This window comes from Engraulis encrasicolus, unplaced genomic scaffold (assembly GCF_034702125.1).
Source record: "Engraulis encrasicolus isolate BLACKSEA-1 unplaced genomic scaffold, IST_EnEncr_1.0 scaffold_57_np1212, whole genome shotgun sequence".
NCBI classification, from domain to species: Eukaryota; Metazoa; Chordata; class Actinopteri; order Clupeiformes; family Engraulidae; genus Engraulis; species Engraulis encrasicolus.
Genome location: NW_026945895.1, coordinates 236,473 through 257,444, shown reverse-complemented (window position 1 = coordinate 257,444; position 20,972 = coordinate 236,473). Strand labels below are relative to the sequence as shown.

The 20,972-nt window shown below is 42.3% G+C and overlaps 1 pseudogene; it reads right to left on the bottom strand.

Annotated features, from left to right (window-relative positions):
- Positions 1–577: 577 nt before the first annotated feature.
- On the bottom strand, positions 578–20,718 carry LOC134444496 (zinc finger protein 850-like; annotated as a pseudogene).
- Between the last annotated feature and the right edge of the window lie 254 nt (positions 20,719–20,972).

The following is a 20,972-nucleotide window of genomic DNA, read 5'->3' as shown; positions in this document are numbered from 1 at the left end:
AAAAGTAGTCAAAAACTCAAAACACGTAATAGTACATTTCTGAAGGATTTTCAATTTCTAATAAAATAGTCAGATGGTACAATTCTAAAGAATAAAAATGCACAACAATATAAATGAAAGAAACAACACTAAGACACTGGGAATAAAGTTCATATCGTGTATATGTATGTCATGCTGGTTATCTAACTCGTTAGTGGAGTGTTTTAGGCAGCAATATTTTAATCATTTGTTAATGTCTGCTCCCATCGGCTGTATTCTCCCCAAGACCACAAGCACACACCCACTAACAAGCACACACACAGCTACTTAACAACACACACACACACACACACACACACACACACACACACACACACACACACACACACACACACACACACACACACACACCTACAGTGATATCATTGCTTACCCACCCACACCTACAGTGATATCATGCCAGTGGGTGTTCTTGAAAAGTGTTAAAACTAAAAACTAAAGTATTATTATTGGTAGTAGTAGAAGTAGTTGAGTCTATTAGCTAAAGTACTGCTAAAAGAGTGAACAAAAGCACCTGGATATGTATCAGGATTCTTTAGGGTCTAGATTGTAATTTACATAAATATGCATCAGGGTTCTTTAGGCTCTGTATTGTAATTCTAACCAGGGAGCCCTCTGAAAATATGTTTTGTTATATAAAATATGGTCAAAACATTAAAACCACAGTTTATAGTCTATTGTAATTACATGGACTTGTCATTTTTCGTACATCGTATCATCTATATCATGATCCTCACCACAAATAAATCAAATACATTTATGTTGAATACCTCAGTTACTAAATGTACAATACAGCTGAATTCAAAACAAGTATGATTCCTATACAACATGCAGACGGTACACAGCACAACAGGTTTGTTCTCCAGTCTCAACTTGCAGATGCTCTTCACAGACTTCTGCACTGCTGTTAATTGCTCTCAATGTGGATTTCCTGGTGGGTGATGAGTTTGTCTTTACGTGTAAAAAATATTCCACATGTATTACAGTGGTAAGGCTTTTCTCCAGTATGGGTTCTTTGATGCCTCTTGAGATTACTACTCCTTATGAAGCCTTTTCCACATGTGGTACTCTGGAAAGGCTTTTATCCAGTATGGATTCTCTGATGCCTGATGAGGTTACTTTTCGTTGTATAGCCTTTTCCACATGTAGCACACTGGTAAGGCCTTTCCCCAGTATGGATTCTCTGATGGGTGATGAGGTCACCTTTCCTGGCAAAGTCTTTTCCACATGTAGTACACTGGTGAGGCTTTTCTCCAGTATGGATTCTCTGGTGCTGGCTGAGGGCACATTTCTGATTAAAGCCTTTTCCACATGTAGCACACTGGTAAGGCCTTTCCCCAGTATGGATTATCTGATGGATGATGAGGTCACCTTTCCTGGCAAAGTCCTTTCCACATGTAGCACACTGGTAAGGCCTTTCCCCAGTATGGATTCTCTGATGGGTGATGAGGGCACCTTTCTGTGTAAAGTCTTTTCCACATGTAGTACACTGGTGAGGCTTTTCTCCAGTATGGATTCTCTGGTGCTGGCTGAGGGCAAATTTCTGGTTAAAGCCTATTCCACATGTAGCACACTGGTAGCGCCTTTCCCCTGTATGGTTTCTCTGGTGATTAGATAACGAGATGCGGTGTGAAAAAGCTGCACCGCATGTTGAACACTGATATGGTTTCTCTCCAGTATGGGTTCTCTGATGGGTGATGAGGTCACCTTTCTGTGTAAAGCCTTTTCCACATGTAGCACACTGGTAAGGTCTTTCCTCAGTATGGGTTATTTGATGCCGCTTGAGATTAACTCTGCTGGCAAAGTCTTTTAAACATATAGCACACTGGTAAGGCCTTTCTCCAGTATGGGTTATTACTGTGTTAATATTAGCTTTCTGGTGTTCACCTGAGGAAAGAAAATAAGAAAAACAAAAAATGAGTTTTAACTTCACAACAGATGAATGATGGAATACCTTGTGAATTTGAGACATAGATTTTACATAAGGGTAGTCTAATGCAGGGATTCTTAGGGCCACAGCCCAAAGCTTGAAAAGTTTCAAATTCGCACTGGAGGGCCACAAGGGCCATGCAACTGCATGCATTATCAAATAAAGATGTGGAAGACAGCGTGCGGGGCAGAGAACTGGAGTCTGTTGTCCGCCTGTCTGACTTGTTCAGTCAACTGAGCCCTGAGGAAGGTCAGTAGACCGAAAGCTTGGCCTATTATTAAAAAGAACACAAAGGGGATTTAAGTGTGCAGACATTTTTCTTTCAATTTTACACAGTTTTTGTTTATGTTTGGCACCTTTTTATCGAGAGTGCGGTGTGATCCGGCTAAACACGGACTTGTTCAGTTAAAAATGCATTCCCCAAGCTTACTACATTAATAGCCTGCTATTTATTATTATTTCAATAATAATACTACTTATAATAATACCAATTAAGCAATATGACACAAATGGTGGTAAGATTGATCTGTGATACCCTCACAGGTGTGATTTGTTGAGTGTCGTAGGTAATTGCAACCATGAAGGTTTCCCAGATCAACCCCAATAGCTCCATTGGCATGCAACATTAATTAAACTGATGTAAAAGATATCCTGCACTTTTTTTCCGCTCTGTTGCTCGGCTCCAGAAAATTGTTCCAGGTGGTGTCCTTGGTTGCTAGTTATGAAACATACCTGTTGGAGTCACCAGGGCTTGACATTAACCTTTTCACCTACCAGCCACTGTGGCTAGTGATTTTCCCGAGTCACTAGCCACTCAGGTATTGCACTAGCCACAGATTTGATCCCCCCTTAATCATGATAGTGCATATCTAACCTCAGAATTCATTATGACTGGAAAAATTGCACTTTTCATACAAGAAAAGGGGGAATCTTCTCCATGGTCCACCATTTTGAATTTCCAAAAATAGCCATTTCTAGCTGCAAAAATTACTCTACTTGGACCATACTAGAAAATTATTACGTAGTAAACTTTCATGTAAAGATCAAATATGGCAATATGCAGCCCAGTTTCAATGAGCAGCATAGTTGCAGTACCTTTTTTGACCATTTCCTGCACAGTGTCCCTTTAAGTGTTATATTGCTTTTATACAATAGTTCCTTTGCCATGCAAAATTTGTAAAATGTATGTGAAAGAATGCCTGCGCCTTTATGTGATTTTTTTTGTTCCGCTCTGTGTTATTCGGCTCCAGAAAATTGTTCCAGGTGGTGTCCTTGGTTGCTAGTTATGAAACATACCTGTTGGAGCCAAGTGTGCATTGTGTTCCATTCGAGAAGACTCTGGTTCCTTTTTCATGTCCAGGGCTTCTTCTTTCATGTCCAATGTGTCAGTTTCATTCTCTTCCTCCTTAGTTCTGTACAAATGCTCTGGGAGGAAATCATAAATGTCCTCCTCTTTAATCGCCTTCAGAGATAATGCCTGCTGTGATGGAGCTGATGGTTGAATTGTAGAAGTGCTCTCATGACCGCTTAATTCCATGACTTGAAACTTCTCTCCTTTAATTTCATGCGACAAACACAGTTCTTCTTTGCAAGTTGGTGTCCAAGTACCGCTACCCTTCATGTCTGTAGTCAAATGCTCTGGTAGAAAGTCATAGATGTCCTCTTCCTTCATGGCATCCATGTTCTTTACGAGTTGAGATGAGCGTCAAAGAAGATATTCATTCATCCAAGTTCTGGTAGTTAAAGGATCTGACTGTTTGCAGATGCCCCTTCTTAACCAAGTTCTGACCTGGTGGTAAAGTATTCTGCCGTTCTGGTCTAATCATGGAAGGGAGCCAGGAGCTTTATCCCTGGGCCACTAGTAGAGGTGGAGCTGTAGACCACTCCCCTCGTTAGGTGACTAAAGGGTCTCACCCATCCAGGTGTAAATGGGAGAGCTGTAGACCACTCCCCTCGTTAGGTCACATAAGGGTCTCACCCATCAAGGTGTAAATGGGAAAGTTTTGGCTTCAGGATCTAAAGGGTGATAACGGCTCTAAATGTGAAGAATCATTTGATTTCCACAAAGGGCACACTGCTATCTGGTGTGTGTGTTTTGATTTCCACAAAGGGCACACTGCTATCTGGTGTGTGTGTTTTGATTTCCACAAAGGGCACACTGCTATCTGGTGTGTGTGTTTTGATTTCCACAAAGGGCACACTGCTATCTGGTGTGTGTGTTTTGATTTCCACAAAGGGCACACTGCTATCTGGGGACCATTCCATCAACGGCAGTAACCCCAAATCCGAGCTCAAGTCTGTACACTACGCTATATCCGTTCCATCAGCCTTGCTAACCTGAAACTCAGCTGAGTTGCCACGGAAATTCATGCTCCAACTCTAACCTGGTAGCTCCCTGGTTAAACACCAGGCTAAATGAATCAGTGTTGCAAAAAAATGTGTAAAAAAAAACATGTAGCACACTGGTAAGGCCTTTCCCCAGTATGAATTTTCTGGTGTTCTTTGAGATATGCCTTCAATGCAAATCCTTTTCCACATGTGGCACACTGGTAAGGCCTTTCCCCGGTTTGGATTATCTGGTGAGCAGCTAAGTGGCTGCCTTGTGAAAAGGCTGCACTGCTTGTTGAACACTGAACTGGTTTTTCCCTAGTATGGGTTATTTGATGCCGTTTGAGGTTAGCCTGAGAGAAATAGTATCAGTTATTATTCTTTCATACTGAGAGTCACTGGCTTTGGGTCATTTTCAGTGAGGAACATGAATCTGAAAAGAAAATTAGAGAACCCCCCCCTTGCCAACCCCCCTGCACATTTCTATTACGTATCACTTTGGGGGGTTTATACATCAATATTTTCTGATCTCTCTGATACAGCAGTGATCACATGTTGAGAAGACAAGGCAGAGGGTGAAGTCTGTGGAAAATGGAGTGCAGATATTGTTCGGTCATTCAGTTGTGCATCAATGTTTCAACTTTGCGCGAAAAGAGCACTAATGGTTCAATCCGAGAGCTTGGATTGAGTTTAATCATTTTCTTCACCGTCTCCTTATCTTTCTCTCTCTGTATCTCCCACTCTCAAAAACATATACAAACTGAAATTCACAGGCAGGTTGTGGGGAACTTGAGGGTGAATATGAGTGGTGATTTTTTCCATTTTTCATTATTTTTCTATATGCCAGGGTAAAATTGACCTGAACACCTTCTATGTAACTAAAACACGAACGCCTTACAAGGGTTAAGCAATAGGACACGAGTGGGAGTGAGATTTGTCTGAGATACCCTCACATGTGTGATTCACTGTAGGCACAAAGCAGCAGGCTTAGTACCGTAGGCAATTAGACCCGTTAAAGGGAAACTGTATGAGATTTTTAGTTGTTTATTTTCAGAATTCATGCTGGAATACTTACATGCATGAATACTAATCACCAGCATCAAATTCTAAGTATTCATTATGACTGCAAAAATTGCACTTTTCATACAAGAAAAGGGGGATCTTCTCCATGGTCCGCCATTTAGAATTTCCAAAAACAGCCATTTTAGCTGCAAAAATGACTGTACTTGGACCATACAAGAAAGTATTTGTTTATTACTTAGTAAACTTTCATGTAAAGATCGAATTTGGCAATATGCAGCCCAGTTTCAATGAGCAGCATATTTGCAGTACCTTTTTTGAAAATGTCCTGCACAGTGTCCCTTTAAGTGTTTAAGGCTTTCATACAATAGTTCCTTTGGCATAGACGTACTGTCAGCGGGGGGTATTTCCTCATAGTCGTCCTGCGTGCGAATGCAGGAAAGGGCGTGATGTTTTTTTCCCGCAGAGAATTCAACGACGTTGATGACGTCAATTCACCTCCGTGACAACAGGGGGAGAACTAACTCATTCAGTTGAGCCCAGTCCCTAGAATGAATCCCAAAGCTAGCCAGCTGGCTATCTAAAACATAATATTCCACTAGTCGCCTACTTCTAAAAGTTGGGGCATAATGACATGGTACAACATCAGTTGCTCTTTAGTCAAGTATTACAACCCCAACTCCATAGAAGTTGGGCGCAAGGTTAATTGTGAATAATAACAAAATACTGCCATTTCCAAAAGTCTGGTTCTGACATTAGTTGGAGAACGGTTCAAAGAAAACATATCAGCCATCAAAACTGACCAACATTATTGTTTTGGGGGATATTCATGAATATGTAAATCCAATGTGTCTCAGAGTTGGGACGGGGAGAAATAAAAGGCAGCAAATGTCAAGGAAGACTCTGATGAAGACGCATGTCGTAACGTTAGTCTCACTGCACTAAAAAATAAATTACAGAAAATAGACATCCGTGTGGCACCAGATTTTTTCCCTTTTTGCCTATGTTTTGGTCCTGCTCTGGTTGCACCGGATTGTTAATTTAGAAGCGCGGAGTGCGTATCTCCTTTGTTTTATAAATGTATTGAATGTTTTGAAAATGATAGCATTTTGATTTTATTCTCAGTTTACCAAACATCCCAACTTCACCAGAGTTGGGGTTCGTACATGAGATTAAATGCCAAACAAACGCTGTTTTAAAAGACAATAGACAGCCTGAATGGCCATTCACATTTGGGGCCTAGTAGCTTGCCAGCTAAATCAGTTATTACAAACTCATAGGTTCAGGTGGTTAAAATGCCGATCAATAGCCGTTTTTATATACAATAGATACATCTAATGGCCATATTAACAGATAAGCAAGGTCAATTTATTTGGAAAATGTGCTAAATCTATTCTGAATGTGTCAACTGAAGGGTATTTGTACATATCCATCTGCAGAGATGTACTAAACATTTGAAACATGTACAAAGCATTGATGAAAGCAATGAAAAATGCCATTCTGTTTTGGGAAATTGCAAGTTGGTTTGGGGATTTGTCCGTGTTGTTTTGAGAATGTCATCTCAGTTTCGAGAAATTAGCCAAACCAATCGAGAAAAACTGTAACGTGTGAATCTCCCATGCCATGTGACCATAACGACTCATGTGAATGCAACCTGGCAATTGTTAGATGGATAAATACCAGTGCATGTGGACTACTGCTTCACTTCCCTCAAGAATTTTGTGGTGAAAGTAGCTCCTCTCCCAGGAACGAAGATGCAGAGATACAGCACTCAACAGGCATTGGAAATGATCCACACACACACACACACACACACACACACACACACACACACACACACACACACACACACACACACACACACTCTGTATCTCAAGAGAAAGCTGTGAGGTGCTAACAGCCACATTTTCACAACAAAAGGAGTGTCCGCAGGGGGTCCAAATGGTCAAATGACCCTCTTGTGGGGCTTTTAGGTAAAAAGGTCAATTGACCCCTCCGTGGTAGTTCTAGTGTTAAGGGAATACTCTACAACATTCCTTGTGCCATGAAAAAATACTTTATTTGAAAAGTAGTCAAAAACTCAAAACAAGCTATAATACATTTCAGAAGGATTTTCAAGTTCTTATAAAATAATCAGATGGTACAATTCTTAAGAATTAAAAAAATCACAACGATATAAATGAAAGAATCGGCTGTATTCTCCCCAAGACCACAAGCACACACCCACTAACCTGCACACACACAGCTACTTAACAACACACACACACACACACACACACACACACACACACACACACACACACACACACACACACACACACACACACACACACACACACACACACACACACACACACACACACACACACACACACACACACACACAGATATCATTACCCACACACACCCACTCACACCTACACTGATATCATGCCAGTGGGTGTTTTTGAAAGGTGTTAAAACTAAAAACTAAAGTATTATTATTGGTAGTAGTAGAAGTAGTTGAGTCTATTAGCTAAAGTACCGCTACAGGAGTGAAAAAACACCTGAATATGTATCAGGATTCTTTAGGGTCTAGATTGTAATTTACCTAAATATGCATCAGGGTTCTTTAGGCTCTGTATTGTAATTCTAACCAGGGAGCCCTCTGAAAATATGTTTTGTTATATAAAATATGGTCAAAACATTAAAACCACAGTTTATAGTCTATTGTAATTACATTGACTTGTAATTTTTCGTACATAGTATCATCTATATCATGATCCTCACCACAAATAAATCAAATACATTGATGTTGAATACCTCAGTAGCTAAATGTACAGTAGAACTGAATTCACAACAAGTATGATTCCTATACAACATGCAGATGGAACACAGTGCAACAGGTCTTGTTCTTCAGTGTCAACTTGCAGATGCTCTTCACAGACTTCTGCACTACTGTTAGTTGTTGTCAATGTGGATTTCCTGGTGGGTGATGAGGGCATTTTTACGTGTAAAATCTTTTCCACATGTATTACAGTGGAAAGGCTTTTCTCCAGTATGGGTTCTCTGGTGGGTGATGAGGTGACCTTTCCGTGTAAAGCCTTTTCCACATGTAGCACACTGGTGAGGTCTTTCCCCAGTATGGGTTCTCTGGTGAGCAGCTAAGTATCTGCCTTGTGAAAAGGCTGCACTGCATGTTGAACACTGATATGGTTTTTCCCCAGTATGGGTTCTCTGATGGGTGGTGAGGTCACCTTTCCTGGCAAATTCTTGTCCACATGTAGCACACTGGTAAGGTCTTTCCCCAGTATGGATTCTCTGGTGCTTAGCTAAGTGGCTGCCTTGTGAAAAGGCTGCACTGCATGTTGAACACTGATATGGTTTTTCCCCAGTATGGGTTCTCTGATGGGTGGTGAGGTCAACTTTCCTGGCAAAGCCTTTTCCACATGTAGCACACTGGTAAGGCCTATCCCCAGTATGGATTATCTGGTGACCAGCTAAGTGGCTTCCTCGTGAAAAGGCTGCACCGCATGTTGAACACTGATATGGTTTATCTCCAGTATGGGTTCTCTGATGGGCGGTGAGGTCACCTTTCCTGGCAAAGTCTTTTCCACATGTAGTACACTGGTGAGGCTTTTCTCCAGTATGGATTCTCTGGTGCTGGCTGAGGGCAAATTTCTGGTAAAAGCCTTTTCCACATGTAGCACACTGGTAGGGCCTTTCCCCTGTATGTTTTCTCTGGTGAATAGATAACGACATGCTGTGTTAAAAAGCTGCACCGCATGTTGAACACTGATATGGTTTCTCTCCAGTGTGGGTTCTCTGATGGGTGATGAGGTCACCTTTCTGTGTAAAGCCTTTTCCACATATGGCACAATGGTAAGGCCTTTCCCCAGTATGGGTTATTTGATGCCGCTTGAGGTTAACTCTGCTGGCAAAGTCTTTTAAACATGTAGCACACTGGTAAGGCCTTTCTCCGGTATGGGTTATTTGATGCCAGTTGAGGTCACCTCTCCTGGAAAAGTCTTTTCCATATGTAACACACTGGAATCTGACTGTGTTAATATTAGCTTTCTGGTGTTCACCTGAGGAAAGAAAAGAAGAAAAACAAAAAATGAGTTGTAACTTCACAACAGTTGAATGATGGAATACCTTGTGAATTTCAGACAGTTTTTATGTAAGGGTAGTCTAATGCAGGGATTCTTAGGGCCACAGCCCAAAGCTTGAAAAGTTTCAAATTCGCACTGCAGGGCCACAAGGGCCATGCAACTGCATGCATTATCAAATAAAGATGTGGAAGACAGCGTGCAGGGCAGAGAACTGGAGTCTGTTGTCGGCCTGTCTGACTTGTTCAGTTAAAAAATACATTCCCCAAACTTACTACATTAATAGCCTGCTATTTTTTAACAGGATTAAATTATTTCAATAATAATACTAATAATAATAATACCAATTAAGCAATATGACACAAATGGTGATAAGATTGATCTGGGGTACCCTCACAGGTGTGATTTGTTGAGTGTCGTAGGTAATTGCAACCATGAAGGTTTCCCAGATCAACCCCACGAGCACCAGTGTTATATTGCTTTTATACAATAGCTCCTTTGGCATGCAACATTAATTAAACTGATGTAAAAGATATCCTGCACTTTTTTTCCGCTCTGTTGCTCGGCTCCAGAAAATTGTTCCAGGTGGTGTCCTCGGTTGCTAGTTATGAAACATACCTGTTGGAGCCAAGTGTGCATTGTGTTCCATTCGAGAAGACTCTGGTTCCTTTTTCATGTCCAGGGCTTCTTCTTTCATGTCCAATGTGTCAGTTTCATTCTCTTCCTCCTTATAGACAGGTCATCAGCTGGGAAAATTAGGCCTTTCGTCCTACCGTACTTTTCTCTGTGGATTACTGACCAGAAGCCCTATTGGAAGAAATTGAAACATGGGGCCACGTCAATTATTGCTCAGAATTCAATATGGCCGCCATTTTCCAAAGTGACTTGTTTTCATGCATTATTACATTGTACTATAAGGTGATATTCATGAACGATGAACTACTTTCAGCATTATTCTGTCCTATTTCCTTACATACATGTTTACAAAGGTTGACTAAACTAAAAGAAATGAAAATAAAGTTGGCCAGCTTGGAATATCCAAAGGAAAGTGCTGAAAATAATGATTGAGTCTATGGCTGCGGAAATTAGGCCTATTGTCCTGTCAGGTTTTTCACAGTGGATTACAGACCAGAAGGCCTACTGAAAAAGATTCTCCAGCTGGTTGCCATCTCAAATGTGCTCCAAAATTCAAAATTCAATTCTCTGTTTTTCAGAATGGCAGACTTTCATACATTTTCCTCAATACTGTAAGACCATAATTATCAATAAAGGTAACCTATTTTCATTGAAATCTCCTATCTACAGACGTGAGTACAAAGGTTGGCAACAGAAAGATGTAAATTTCCTATAGACAATATCCTAAGGATTGTTGTCAGAAAATGATTGAATTACACTTACACAGTTGACTGCTGAAAAAAGGCTGTTGATCTGCCAAACTTTTTCACATTAGATTTCTGACCAAAAGTTTTTCAGGCCTACATTTTTTGCACACTATTCTGCCTCCTCCACCCCCTCACTCACCCCCCCCCCCCCCCACACACACACACACACTATTCTGCCCCCAACCCTCTCACTCATCCTTCCCATGCTACTCTGCCTCTCCACCCCTCACTCACCCCCCACTATTCTGCCCCCCACGCTCAACCCCCCTGACTCACCCGGTCTACTGTGTCTATGTCAGTGTATGTAAAGAACCACACTGGCCACACACACTTCAGAAAAAGGCACTCAGGCACACGTACACACACACATACACATGCACGCACGCACGCACACACACACACACACAAGCGCACGCGCGCACACACACACACACACACACACACACAGTTTGGCAGGACAATATGCCTTTTTTCAGCAGTCCACTGTGTTTGTGAGATTCAATGATTTGACACCATTCCTTTGGATATTTCAAAGTGGCAAGATACAGGGGGTGGACAAAATAACTGAGACACCTATCATTTTAGTGTTGGAAGTTTAATGGCTCAAGTGGACCAGCCTGTTGGTCAATCTTCATTAATGGCACATTGCACCAGTAAAGTGAAGTGTGAAGGTTCAATGAGCACAGTTTTGCTCAAAATTTTGCAATGCACACAACATTATGGGTGACATGTCAGAGTTCAAAAAGGAGAAATTCTGTGTAACTGTTGCATCTTTGACCGAGACAGCAAGTCTCGGAGCCACAGTATCTTTGCATCTTTGACCGAGACAGCAAGTCTCCTGTCTCCTGTCCCCTGCGACTCCACCCTCACAGCCCACCAGGTGACTCACACACAAGTCCTTAAAGTCCTGAAGCAAGTAAACCCCCACAAAGCCACTGGACCAGATGGGGTTCCCCCCAGAGTGCTGAAGGCCTGCAGTGAACAACTGGCTGGTGTGTATACAGACATTTTTAATTCATCTTTATCTCAAGCAGTTGTCCCACATATTTTTAAAAAAAAATCAACTATTATACCAGTTCCAAAAAGACCAGACACAAAAACTCTTAATGACTTCAGGCCTGTGGCACTTACATCAGTCGCCATGAAGTGCCTTGAAAAAACTGGTCTTAGCCCATATAAATTATACAGTCCAGGACACTACTGACCCCTTTCAGTTTGCCTACCGTCCCAACCGATCAGTGGATGATGCAGTAGCAATAGCTTTACACCACACACTGGAGCACCTGGAGAGTATGTCAGAATGCTTTTCCTGGACTACAGTTCTGCCTTCAACACCATCCACCCAGGCAGGCTGATTGAGAAACTGACAGTCCTTGGCCTCCGAACTCCCACCTGCAACTGTATACTGGACTTCCTTACAGAGAGACCACAGGTGGTGAGAAGGGGGGGGGGGGGTGTCCTCTCAGTCAGTTCGGGATCTCCACAAGGATGCTGCCTCAGTCCTAAACTCTTCACACTGTATACCCATGACCTTCTCTCAAGCCATGACAACACCATCATCATCAAATATGCTGATGACACTACCATCCTGGGGCTCATTAAAGAAGGGGACAAGTCAGGATACAGGTCTGTTGTGAACTACATCATTGACTATGGGGAGACAAACGACCTCATCCTCAACACAGACAAGACGAGGGAAATTATAGTGGACTTTAGAAAACATCCTCCTCCCCTACAGCCTCTGCACATTAAAGGGACAGAGGTGGTGAGGGCTGAAAGTCATAAATTCCTAGGCATCCAAGTAACATCAAACCTGAGCTGGAGTCTGAACACCACATCCATCGTGAAAAAAGCCCAGCAAAGGCTGTACTTTATTAGGATGCCTAGGAAGGCTGGACTGAACTACCGCCCTCTTACCCAGGCCTACAGAGGACTTGTAGAGAGCATCCTCACAACAGGCATCACTGTCTGGTATGGCAACATCACTCAGGCTGAAAGGAAGTCTTTGCAACGAATAATCAAGACTGCAGAGAGGATTATAGGCACAACACTTCCCTCCATTGACTCCATATATGTACAGTGCAGCCATAGAAGAGCAGAGAGAATCATTAAAGACCCACTCCATCCAGCTAACTCTCTGCTCAAACACAAGAACTGCACATACAAACTGAGACACAGTAGAGCGGACAGCATTCCTACCAGAAAAGCAAGGTTTTTCAACAGTTTCTTCCCAGCAACAGTGAGACTGATGGCAAAAAAGAACATTTGATCCACCACGGAGCCACAGTATCCTTGCATCTTTGACCGAGACAGCAAGGTGTCTCAGTTATTTTGTCCACCCCCTGTATTCATTCATTCATTCATTCATTCATTCATTCATTCATTCATTCATTCATTCATTCATTCATTCATTCATTCATTCATTCATTCATTCATGCCTTTTTCTAGACAACTTTTATACTCACATCTGTAAGGAGACAATTTAACTGAAAATAGGTTATCTTTATTGATAATTATGGCCTTACAGTATTGAGAAAATGTGTGGAAGTCTGTCATTCTGAAAAACAGAGAACATTTTGAATTTTGGAGCACCTAGATGGCCCCAAGTTTTCATCTTTTTCAATAGGCCTTCTGGTCTGTAATCCACTGTGAAAAACCTGACAGGACAATAGGCCTAATTTTAGCAGCCATAGACTCTGTATGTGCATTTCAATCATTATTTTCAGCACTTTCCTTTGGATATTGCAAGGTGTCCAATTCAGTGCCACATATTCCCAATGGCCTGGATACAACTGTCCAATTCAGTGCCACATATTCCCAATGGCCTGGATACAACTGTCCAATTCAGTGCCACATATTCCCAATGGCCTGGATACAACTGTCCAATTCAGTGCCACATATTCCCAATGGCCTGGATACAGCTGTCCAATTCAGTGCCACATATTCCCAATGGCCTGGATACAGCTGTCCAATTCAGTGCCACATATTCCCAATGGTCTGGATACAGCTGTCCAATTCAGTCAGTTATTCAACCATGACAATTTTAGAGCAACACTGTAGTGCATTAATATACAGGGGAGACATAGATGGACTGCATTTATATAATGGACTAAATGGACTGCAGTTATATAATGGACTAAATGGACTGCATTTATATTGCGCTTTTCCACTCCTTCGAGCACTCAAAGCGCTTTACATTGTATGCCTCACATTCACCCATCCACACTCACATTCACACACTGGTGGCCGTGGCTGCCAGGCACGGTACCACCTGATTTCCACAAAGGACACACTGCAATCTGGTGTGTGTGTGTTTTGATTTCCATGAGAAATCGCCAAGAAAGCGTATATTCTGCTGGGGTATGTAAACATATGAGCACCACTATGTATAGAAAGCTGACCTGAATAAATTAGGTGGCAAACGATCGATTCATTACTGAAAACTGGCCTGAATAAAGTAGGTGGCAAACGATCGATTCATTACTGAACCAAAGGCTGGCGGTAGGACATGAGAGAAGAAAGTAGAGTCCCATTCCCCATGCATCTCTATTGGAGCCCCATTCCCCATGCATCTCTATTGGAGCACCATTCCCCAAGCATCTCCATGGGAGACTAGAAACAATGTATCTCCTTTGAAATCCTTGTCTGGTTTCGTTATAATGGTAGTTTCTCGTCCCTTTTGTATGTAATGTAATGTAATGTAATGTAATGTAATGTAATGTAATGTAATGTAATGTAATGTAATGTAATACTCATATTCTGCACCAGGCCTGCTTTGTAATTAAATGTACTCATGGCATAAGTATGCAATTCTTTTTATACAGAAATTTCTACTGAATCCTGCACCGTCTAACAGATGAGCGGTGGCCTATCACAACTTAAGTTATAAGTCTCCAATGGAAATTGCCCGGTTGGTGTGGACCCAGGTCACATGATGTCCAAAGCAGTCAGTTGCCATACCAGGGCCATCAGACACAAGGTCAGAGGTCACATGATGTCCAAAGCAGTCAGTTGCCATACCAGGGCCATCAGACACAAGGTCAGAGGTCACATGATGTCCAAAGCAGTCAGTTGCCATACCAGGGCCATCAGACACAAGGTCAGAGGTCACATGATGTCCAAAGCAGTCAGTTGCCATACCAGGGCAATCAGACACAAGTTTAGAGGTCACATTATGTCCGAAGTAGTCAGCTGCCATACCAGGGCCTTCAGACACAAGGTCAGAGGTCACATGATGTCCAAAACAGCCAGTTGCAGAGAGAGTTTATGGGTAATACGAGAGAGGAATCTCGCTACTTTTTCCGGGTGGTACTGTCCACTAAGTGGCGCCATCCAGACAGCGCAGAGGAGCGCCAAGGAGCGCAGAGGCTGTTGAAATGAATGGGGTCGCATGGAGCTCAACCACGATGCTGCCATTGCTTTGGGAGAGAATTGGTATCATCGTTTCATTTTATTTTTCCAAAAGGCAGGATAGATTATCCTTTCAAACAGCAGTTAGTTTGAATGTTTAAACTTGCTGGATCTTTGTAAAATACGTCTTTATTGTCAATATGACGTCACGAGTGGCTTCACACACTGCGTTTAGATTGGTCGGCCGGCTGCATTGCTGTGATCACGACGACCGTAAAGCAATTTTGTTAGCAAGATGCTAGCGGAGCCTGACTCATAAATGCCAACGCTGTAGGAAATCAGAAGGACATACTTCCCAGGTTATTGTACATTTCATTGAAATCCACATTGGTTTCTCAGAACTTACAGTAATATTGTCAAGTTTCAGCAGACAGCGAGCACAATTGTCAGTTATTAGCGCCAGCCTTATGAGCTCTGCTGTCTCGACAGCGCTCCCTAGGTGAACTGCAGGCACGGGTTTGAGGGCGAGATTCAACACTGTATGTAAACCCACTGTGTCAGTTGCCATACCAGGGCCATCAGACACAAGGTCAGAGGTCACATGATGTCCAAAGCAGTCAGTTGCCATACCAGGGCCATCAGACACAAGGTCAGAGGTCACATGATGTCCAAAGCAGTCAGTTGCCATACCAGGGCCATCAGACACAAGGTCAGAGGTCAGATGATGTCCAAAGCAGTCAGTTGCCATACCAGGGCCATCAGACACAAGGTCAGAGGTCAGGTGCGGCCTGCCAGATGGCTCAACCCGCCAACTGACTCGGATAGAGGATAAAAAAAATGTTAATCTGAGAGTTTTGAAAAATGATTTGGAAATCCACCACTGTGTTTGAGATTTGGAAACATTGTTATTTTGACCATTTGAGATTTTCTGCAAATAAATTTTTAATAAATCTTAATCTAAATGTCAATATTTTATTTCGAAATTCGGAGGAAATGCTGTCGGTAGTTTATAGAACGATATAACAAAGTTTGTTTTACTCAAACACATACCTATCCATAGCAAACTCAGATAAACTGAAAATTGTGAAGTGGTCTCTCAATATTTGCCAGAGCTGTATGCGACTGGACCTAATTGTGTTCGGTCACACAGGAGTAGATGCTAATGCCAGCTGGATATTTAGTCTTAAACCAGTTCAGAAATCATTTCAGAAAACAGCGGTAAGTCTCCTAATTAACACTAGAACTACCACGGAGGGGTCAATTGACCTTTTTACCTAAAAGCCCCACAAGGGGGTCATTTGACCCTTTGGACCCCCTGCGGACACTCCTTTTGTTGTGGAAATGTGGCTGTTAGCAGCTCACAGCTGTCACTTGAGACACAGAGTGTTTTTGCATGTGTGTGTGTGTGTGTGTGTGTGTGTGTGTGTGTGTGTGTGTGTGTGTGTGTGTGTGTGTGTGTGTGTGTGTGGATCATTTCCAATGCCTGTTGAGTGCTGTATTTCTGCATCTTCGTTCCTTGGAGAGGAGCTTCTATCACCACAAAATTCTTGAGGGAAATGAAGCAGTAGTCCACATGCTCTGGTATTTATCCTTCAAACAATTGTCAGGTTGCATTCACATGAGTCGTTATGGTCACATGGCATGGGAGATTCACACGTTACATTTTTTCTCGATTGGTTTGGCTAATTTCTCGAAACTGAGATGACATTCTCAAAACAACACAGACAAATCCCCAAACCAACTTGCAATTTCCCAAAACAGAATGGCATTTTTCATTGCTTTCATCAGATATCAAATGCTTTGTACATGTCTCAAATGTTTAGTACATCTCTGCAGATGGATATGTACAAATACCCTTCAGTTGACACATTCAGCATACATTTTGCACAATTTCCAAATAAATTGACCTTGCTTATCTAAACGAATTAGACAATTCTCAGTCTAATGGTTGCCCTCTCCAAAACACGTCAGCATTATTTCATTGTGTCTCTTTTACACTCACCCTTGATGTGTGTGCTCTTGTTAAGAGCTGTGGGTCTCTGCATTAAGGTAGACATACATTTCCTGATCACTTCATCCTTTTAGGGATTCTCTACAGAAACATTCCTTGTGCCATGGAAAAAACGCTTTATTTAAAAAGTAGTCAAAAACTCAAAACATGTAATAATACATTTCAGTAGGATTTTCATGTTCTAATAAAATAATCAGATGGTACAATTCTTTAGAATAACATATCACAACAATATAAATGAAAGAATCGACACTAAGACACTGTGAATAAAGTTCATATCGTGTATGTGATGCTGGTTATCTAACTTGTTGGGGTAGCGGAGTGTTTTAGTCAGTAATATGTTTCTCATTTGTTCATGTGTGCTCCCATCGGCTTTATTCTCTCCATGACCACAAGCACACACCCACTAACCCCCAATGTTACTTGGGCTCTATATTGTAATTCTAACCAGAGAGCCCTCTGAAAATATGTTTTGTGATATAAAATATGGTCAGAACATTAAAACCACAGTTTATAGTCTATTGTAATTACATTGACTTGTCATTTTCTGTACATAGTATCATCTATATCATGATCCTCACCACAAATAAATCAAATACATTGATGTTGAATATCTTAGTAACTAAATCTACAGTAGAACTGAATTCACAACAAGTATGATTCCTATAGAACATGCAGATGGTACACAGCGCAACAGGTCTTGTTCTCCAGTCTCAACTTGCAGATGCTCTTCACAGACTTCTGCACTGCTGTTAGTTGCTGTCAATGTGGATTTTCTGGTGGGTGATGAGTTTGTCTTTACGTGTAAAAAATATTCCACATGTATTACAGTGGTAAGGCTTTTCTCCAGTATGGGTTGCCTGATGCTTGATGAGATCACCTTTCCTGGCAAAGTCTTTTCCACATGTAGCACACTGGTAAGGCCTTTCTCCAGTATGGATTCTCTGGTGACTAGATAAAGAGCTGCTGTGTGAAAAGGCTGCACCGCATGTTGAACACTGATATGGCTTTTCTCCAGTATGGGTTCTCTGATGCATGTCGAGTTTACTTTTCGTTATGAAGCCTTTTCCACATGTAGGACATTGGTAAGGCCTTTCCCCTGTATGGATTCTCTGGTGATTAGCTAAAGAGCTGCTGTATGAAAAGGCTGCACCGCATGCTGAACAGTGAAATGGTTTTTCCCTAGTATGGGTTCTTTGATGCCTGCCGAGAGTTCTTTTCTCTATAAAGCCTTTTCCACATGTGTCACACTGGTAAGGCTTTTCTCCAGTATGGGTTCTCTGATGCTCAGCTAAAGAGCTGCTGTGTGAAAAGGCTGCACCGCATGTTGAACACTGATATGGTTTTTCTCCAGTATGGATTCTCTGATGGGTGATGAGATCACCTTTCTGTATAAAGCCTTTTCCACATGTGGCACACTGGTAAGGCCTTTCCCCAGTATGAATTCTCTGGTGAACAGCTAAGTGGGCGACTTGTGAAAAGGCTGCACCGCATGTTGAACACTGAAATGGTTTTTCCCCAGTATGGATTCTCTGATGGGTGATGAGGCTACCTTTCTGTGTAAAGCCTTTTCCACATGTAGCACACTGGTGAGGCTTTTCTCCAATATGGGTTATTTGATGGGCAATGAGGTTACTTTTCGTTGTATAGCCTTTTCCACATGTAGCACACTGGTAAGGCCTTTCCCCAGTATGGGTTCTCCGATGGGTGATGAGGTCACCTTTCCTGGCAAAGTCTTTTCCACATGTAGTACACTGGTGAGGCTTTTCTCCAGTATGGATACTCTGGTGCTGGCTGAGGGCAAATTTCTGGTTAAAGCCTTTTCCACATAGAGCACACTGGTAAGGTCTTTCCCCAGTGTGGGTTATTTGATGCCGCTTGAGGTCAAATCTCCTGGCAAAGTCTTTTAAACATATAGCACACTGGTAAGGCCTTTCTCCAGTATGGGTTATTACTGTGTTAATATCAGCTTTTTGGTGTTCACCTGAGGAAAGAAAAGAAGAAAAACAAAAAATGAGTTTTAACTTCACAACAGATGAATGATGGAATACCTTGTGAATTTGAGACATAGATTTTACATAAATGTAGTCTAATGCAGGGATTCTTAGGGCCACAGCCCAAAGCTTGAAAAGTTTCAAATTCGCACTGGAGGGCCACAAGGGCCATGCAACTGCATACATGATCAAATAAAGATGTGGAAGACAGCGTGCGGGGCAGAGAACTGGAGTCTGTTGTCCGCCTGTCTGACTTGTTCAGTCAACTGAGCCCTGAGGAAGGTCAGTAGACCGAAAGCTTGGCATAACAGGGATTTAAGTGTGCAGACATTTTTCTTTCAATTTTACACAGTTTTAGTTTCTGTTTGGCACCTTTTAATCGAGAGTGTGGTATGATCCGGCTAAACACGGATTTGTTCAGTTAAAAATGCATTCCCCAAGCTTACTACATTAATAGCCTGCCAGCCGGCGGGGCAGCCGTGGCTCAGTGGTTAGAGCACTGGGTTGGCAACCCAAGGGTTCCCGGTTCAATGCCCGACCGGACCACGGCTGAAGTGCCCTTGAGCAAGGCACCTAACCCCACACTGCTCCCCGGGCGCCGCTCAGCAGGCAGCCCACTGCTACGGACTAGTGTATGTACTTCAATGTGATTCACTAGTCCAAATGGGATAAAGTGCAGAGAAAAAGAATCCCCTAGGGGGACCAAAATTGACTCCAATTGACTCTATTTTTTAACAGGATTAAATTATTTCAATAATACCACTTATAATAATACCAAATGGTGGTAAGACTGATCTGGGATACCCTCACAGGTGTGATTTGTTGAGTGTCGTAGGTAATTGCAACCATGAAGGTTTCCCAGATCAACCCCACGAGCACCGGTGTTATATTGCTTTTATACAATGGCTCCTTTGGCATGCAACATTAATTAAACTGATGTAAAAGATATCCTGCACTTTTTTCCGCTCTGTTGCTCGGCTCCAGAAAATTGTTCCAGGTGGTGTCCTTGGTTGCTAGTTATGAAACATACCTGTTGGAGCCAAGTGTGCATTGTGTTCCATTCGAGAAGACTCTGGTTCCTTTTTCATGTCCAGGGCTTCTTCTTTCACGTCCAATGTGTCAGTTTCATTCTCTTCCTCCTTAGTTCTGTACAAATGCTCTGGGAGGAAATCATAAATGTCCTCCTCTTTAATCGCCTTCAGAGTTAATTCCTGCTGTGATGGAGCTGATGGTTGAATTGTAGAAGTGCTCTCATGACCGCTTATTTCCATGACTTGAAACTTCTCTCCTTTAATTTCATGTGACAAACACGGTTCTTCTTTGCAAGTTGGTGTCCAAGTACCGCTACCCTTCATGTCTGCAGACAAATGCTCTGGTAGAAAGTCATAGATGTCCTCTTCCTTCATGCCTGCAGTCAAATGCTCTGGTAAAAAGTCATAGATGTCCTCTTCCTTCATGGCATCCATGTTCTGTACGAGTTGAGATGAGTGTCAATGAAGATCCTCATTCATTCGGGTTCTTGAGCTGTCAAAGTATCAGAGATGTAGCCAGCAGCAGATGTACTTTGTTTTGCAGAGTCCCCCTTTTAGCCAAATATTCTGCAGTTCTGGCCTACTGGAAGGGAGCCAGGAGCTTTATCCCTGGGCCACTAGTAGAGGTGGAGCTGTAGACCACTCCCCTCGTTAGGTGACAAAAGGGTCTCACCCATCCAGGTGTAAATGGGAGAGCTGTAGACCACTCCCCTCGTTAGGTGACAAAAGGGTCTCACCCATCAAGGTGTAAATGGGAGAGCTGTAGATAACTCCCCTCGTTAGGTCACATAAGGGTCTC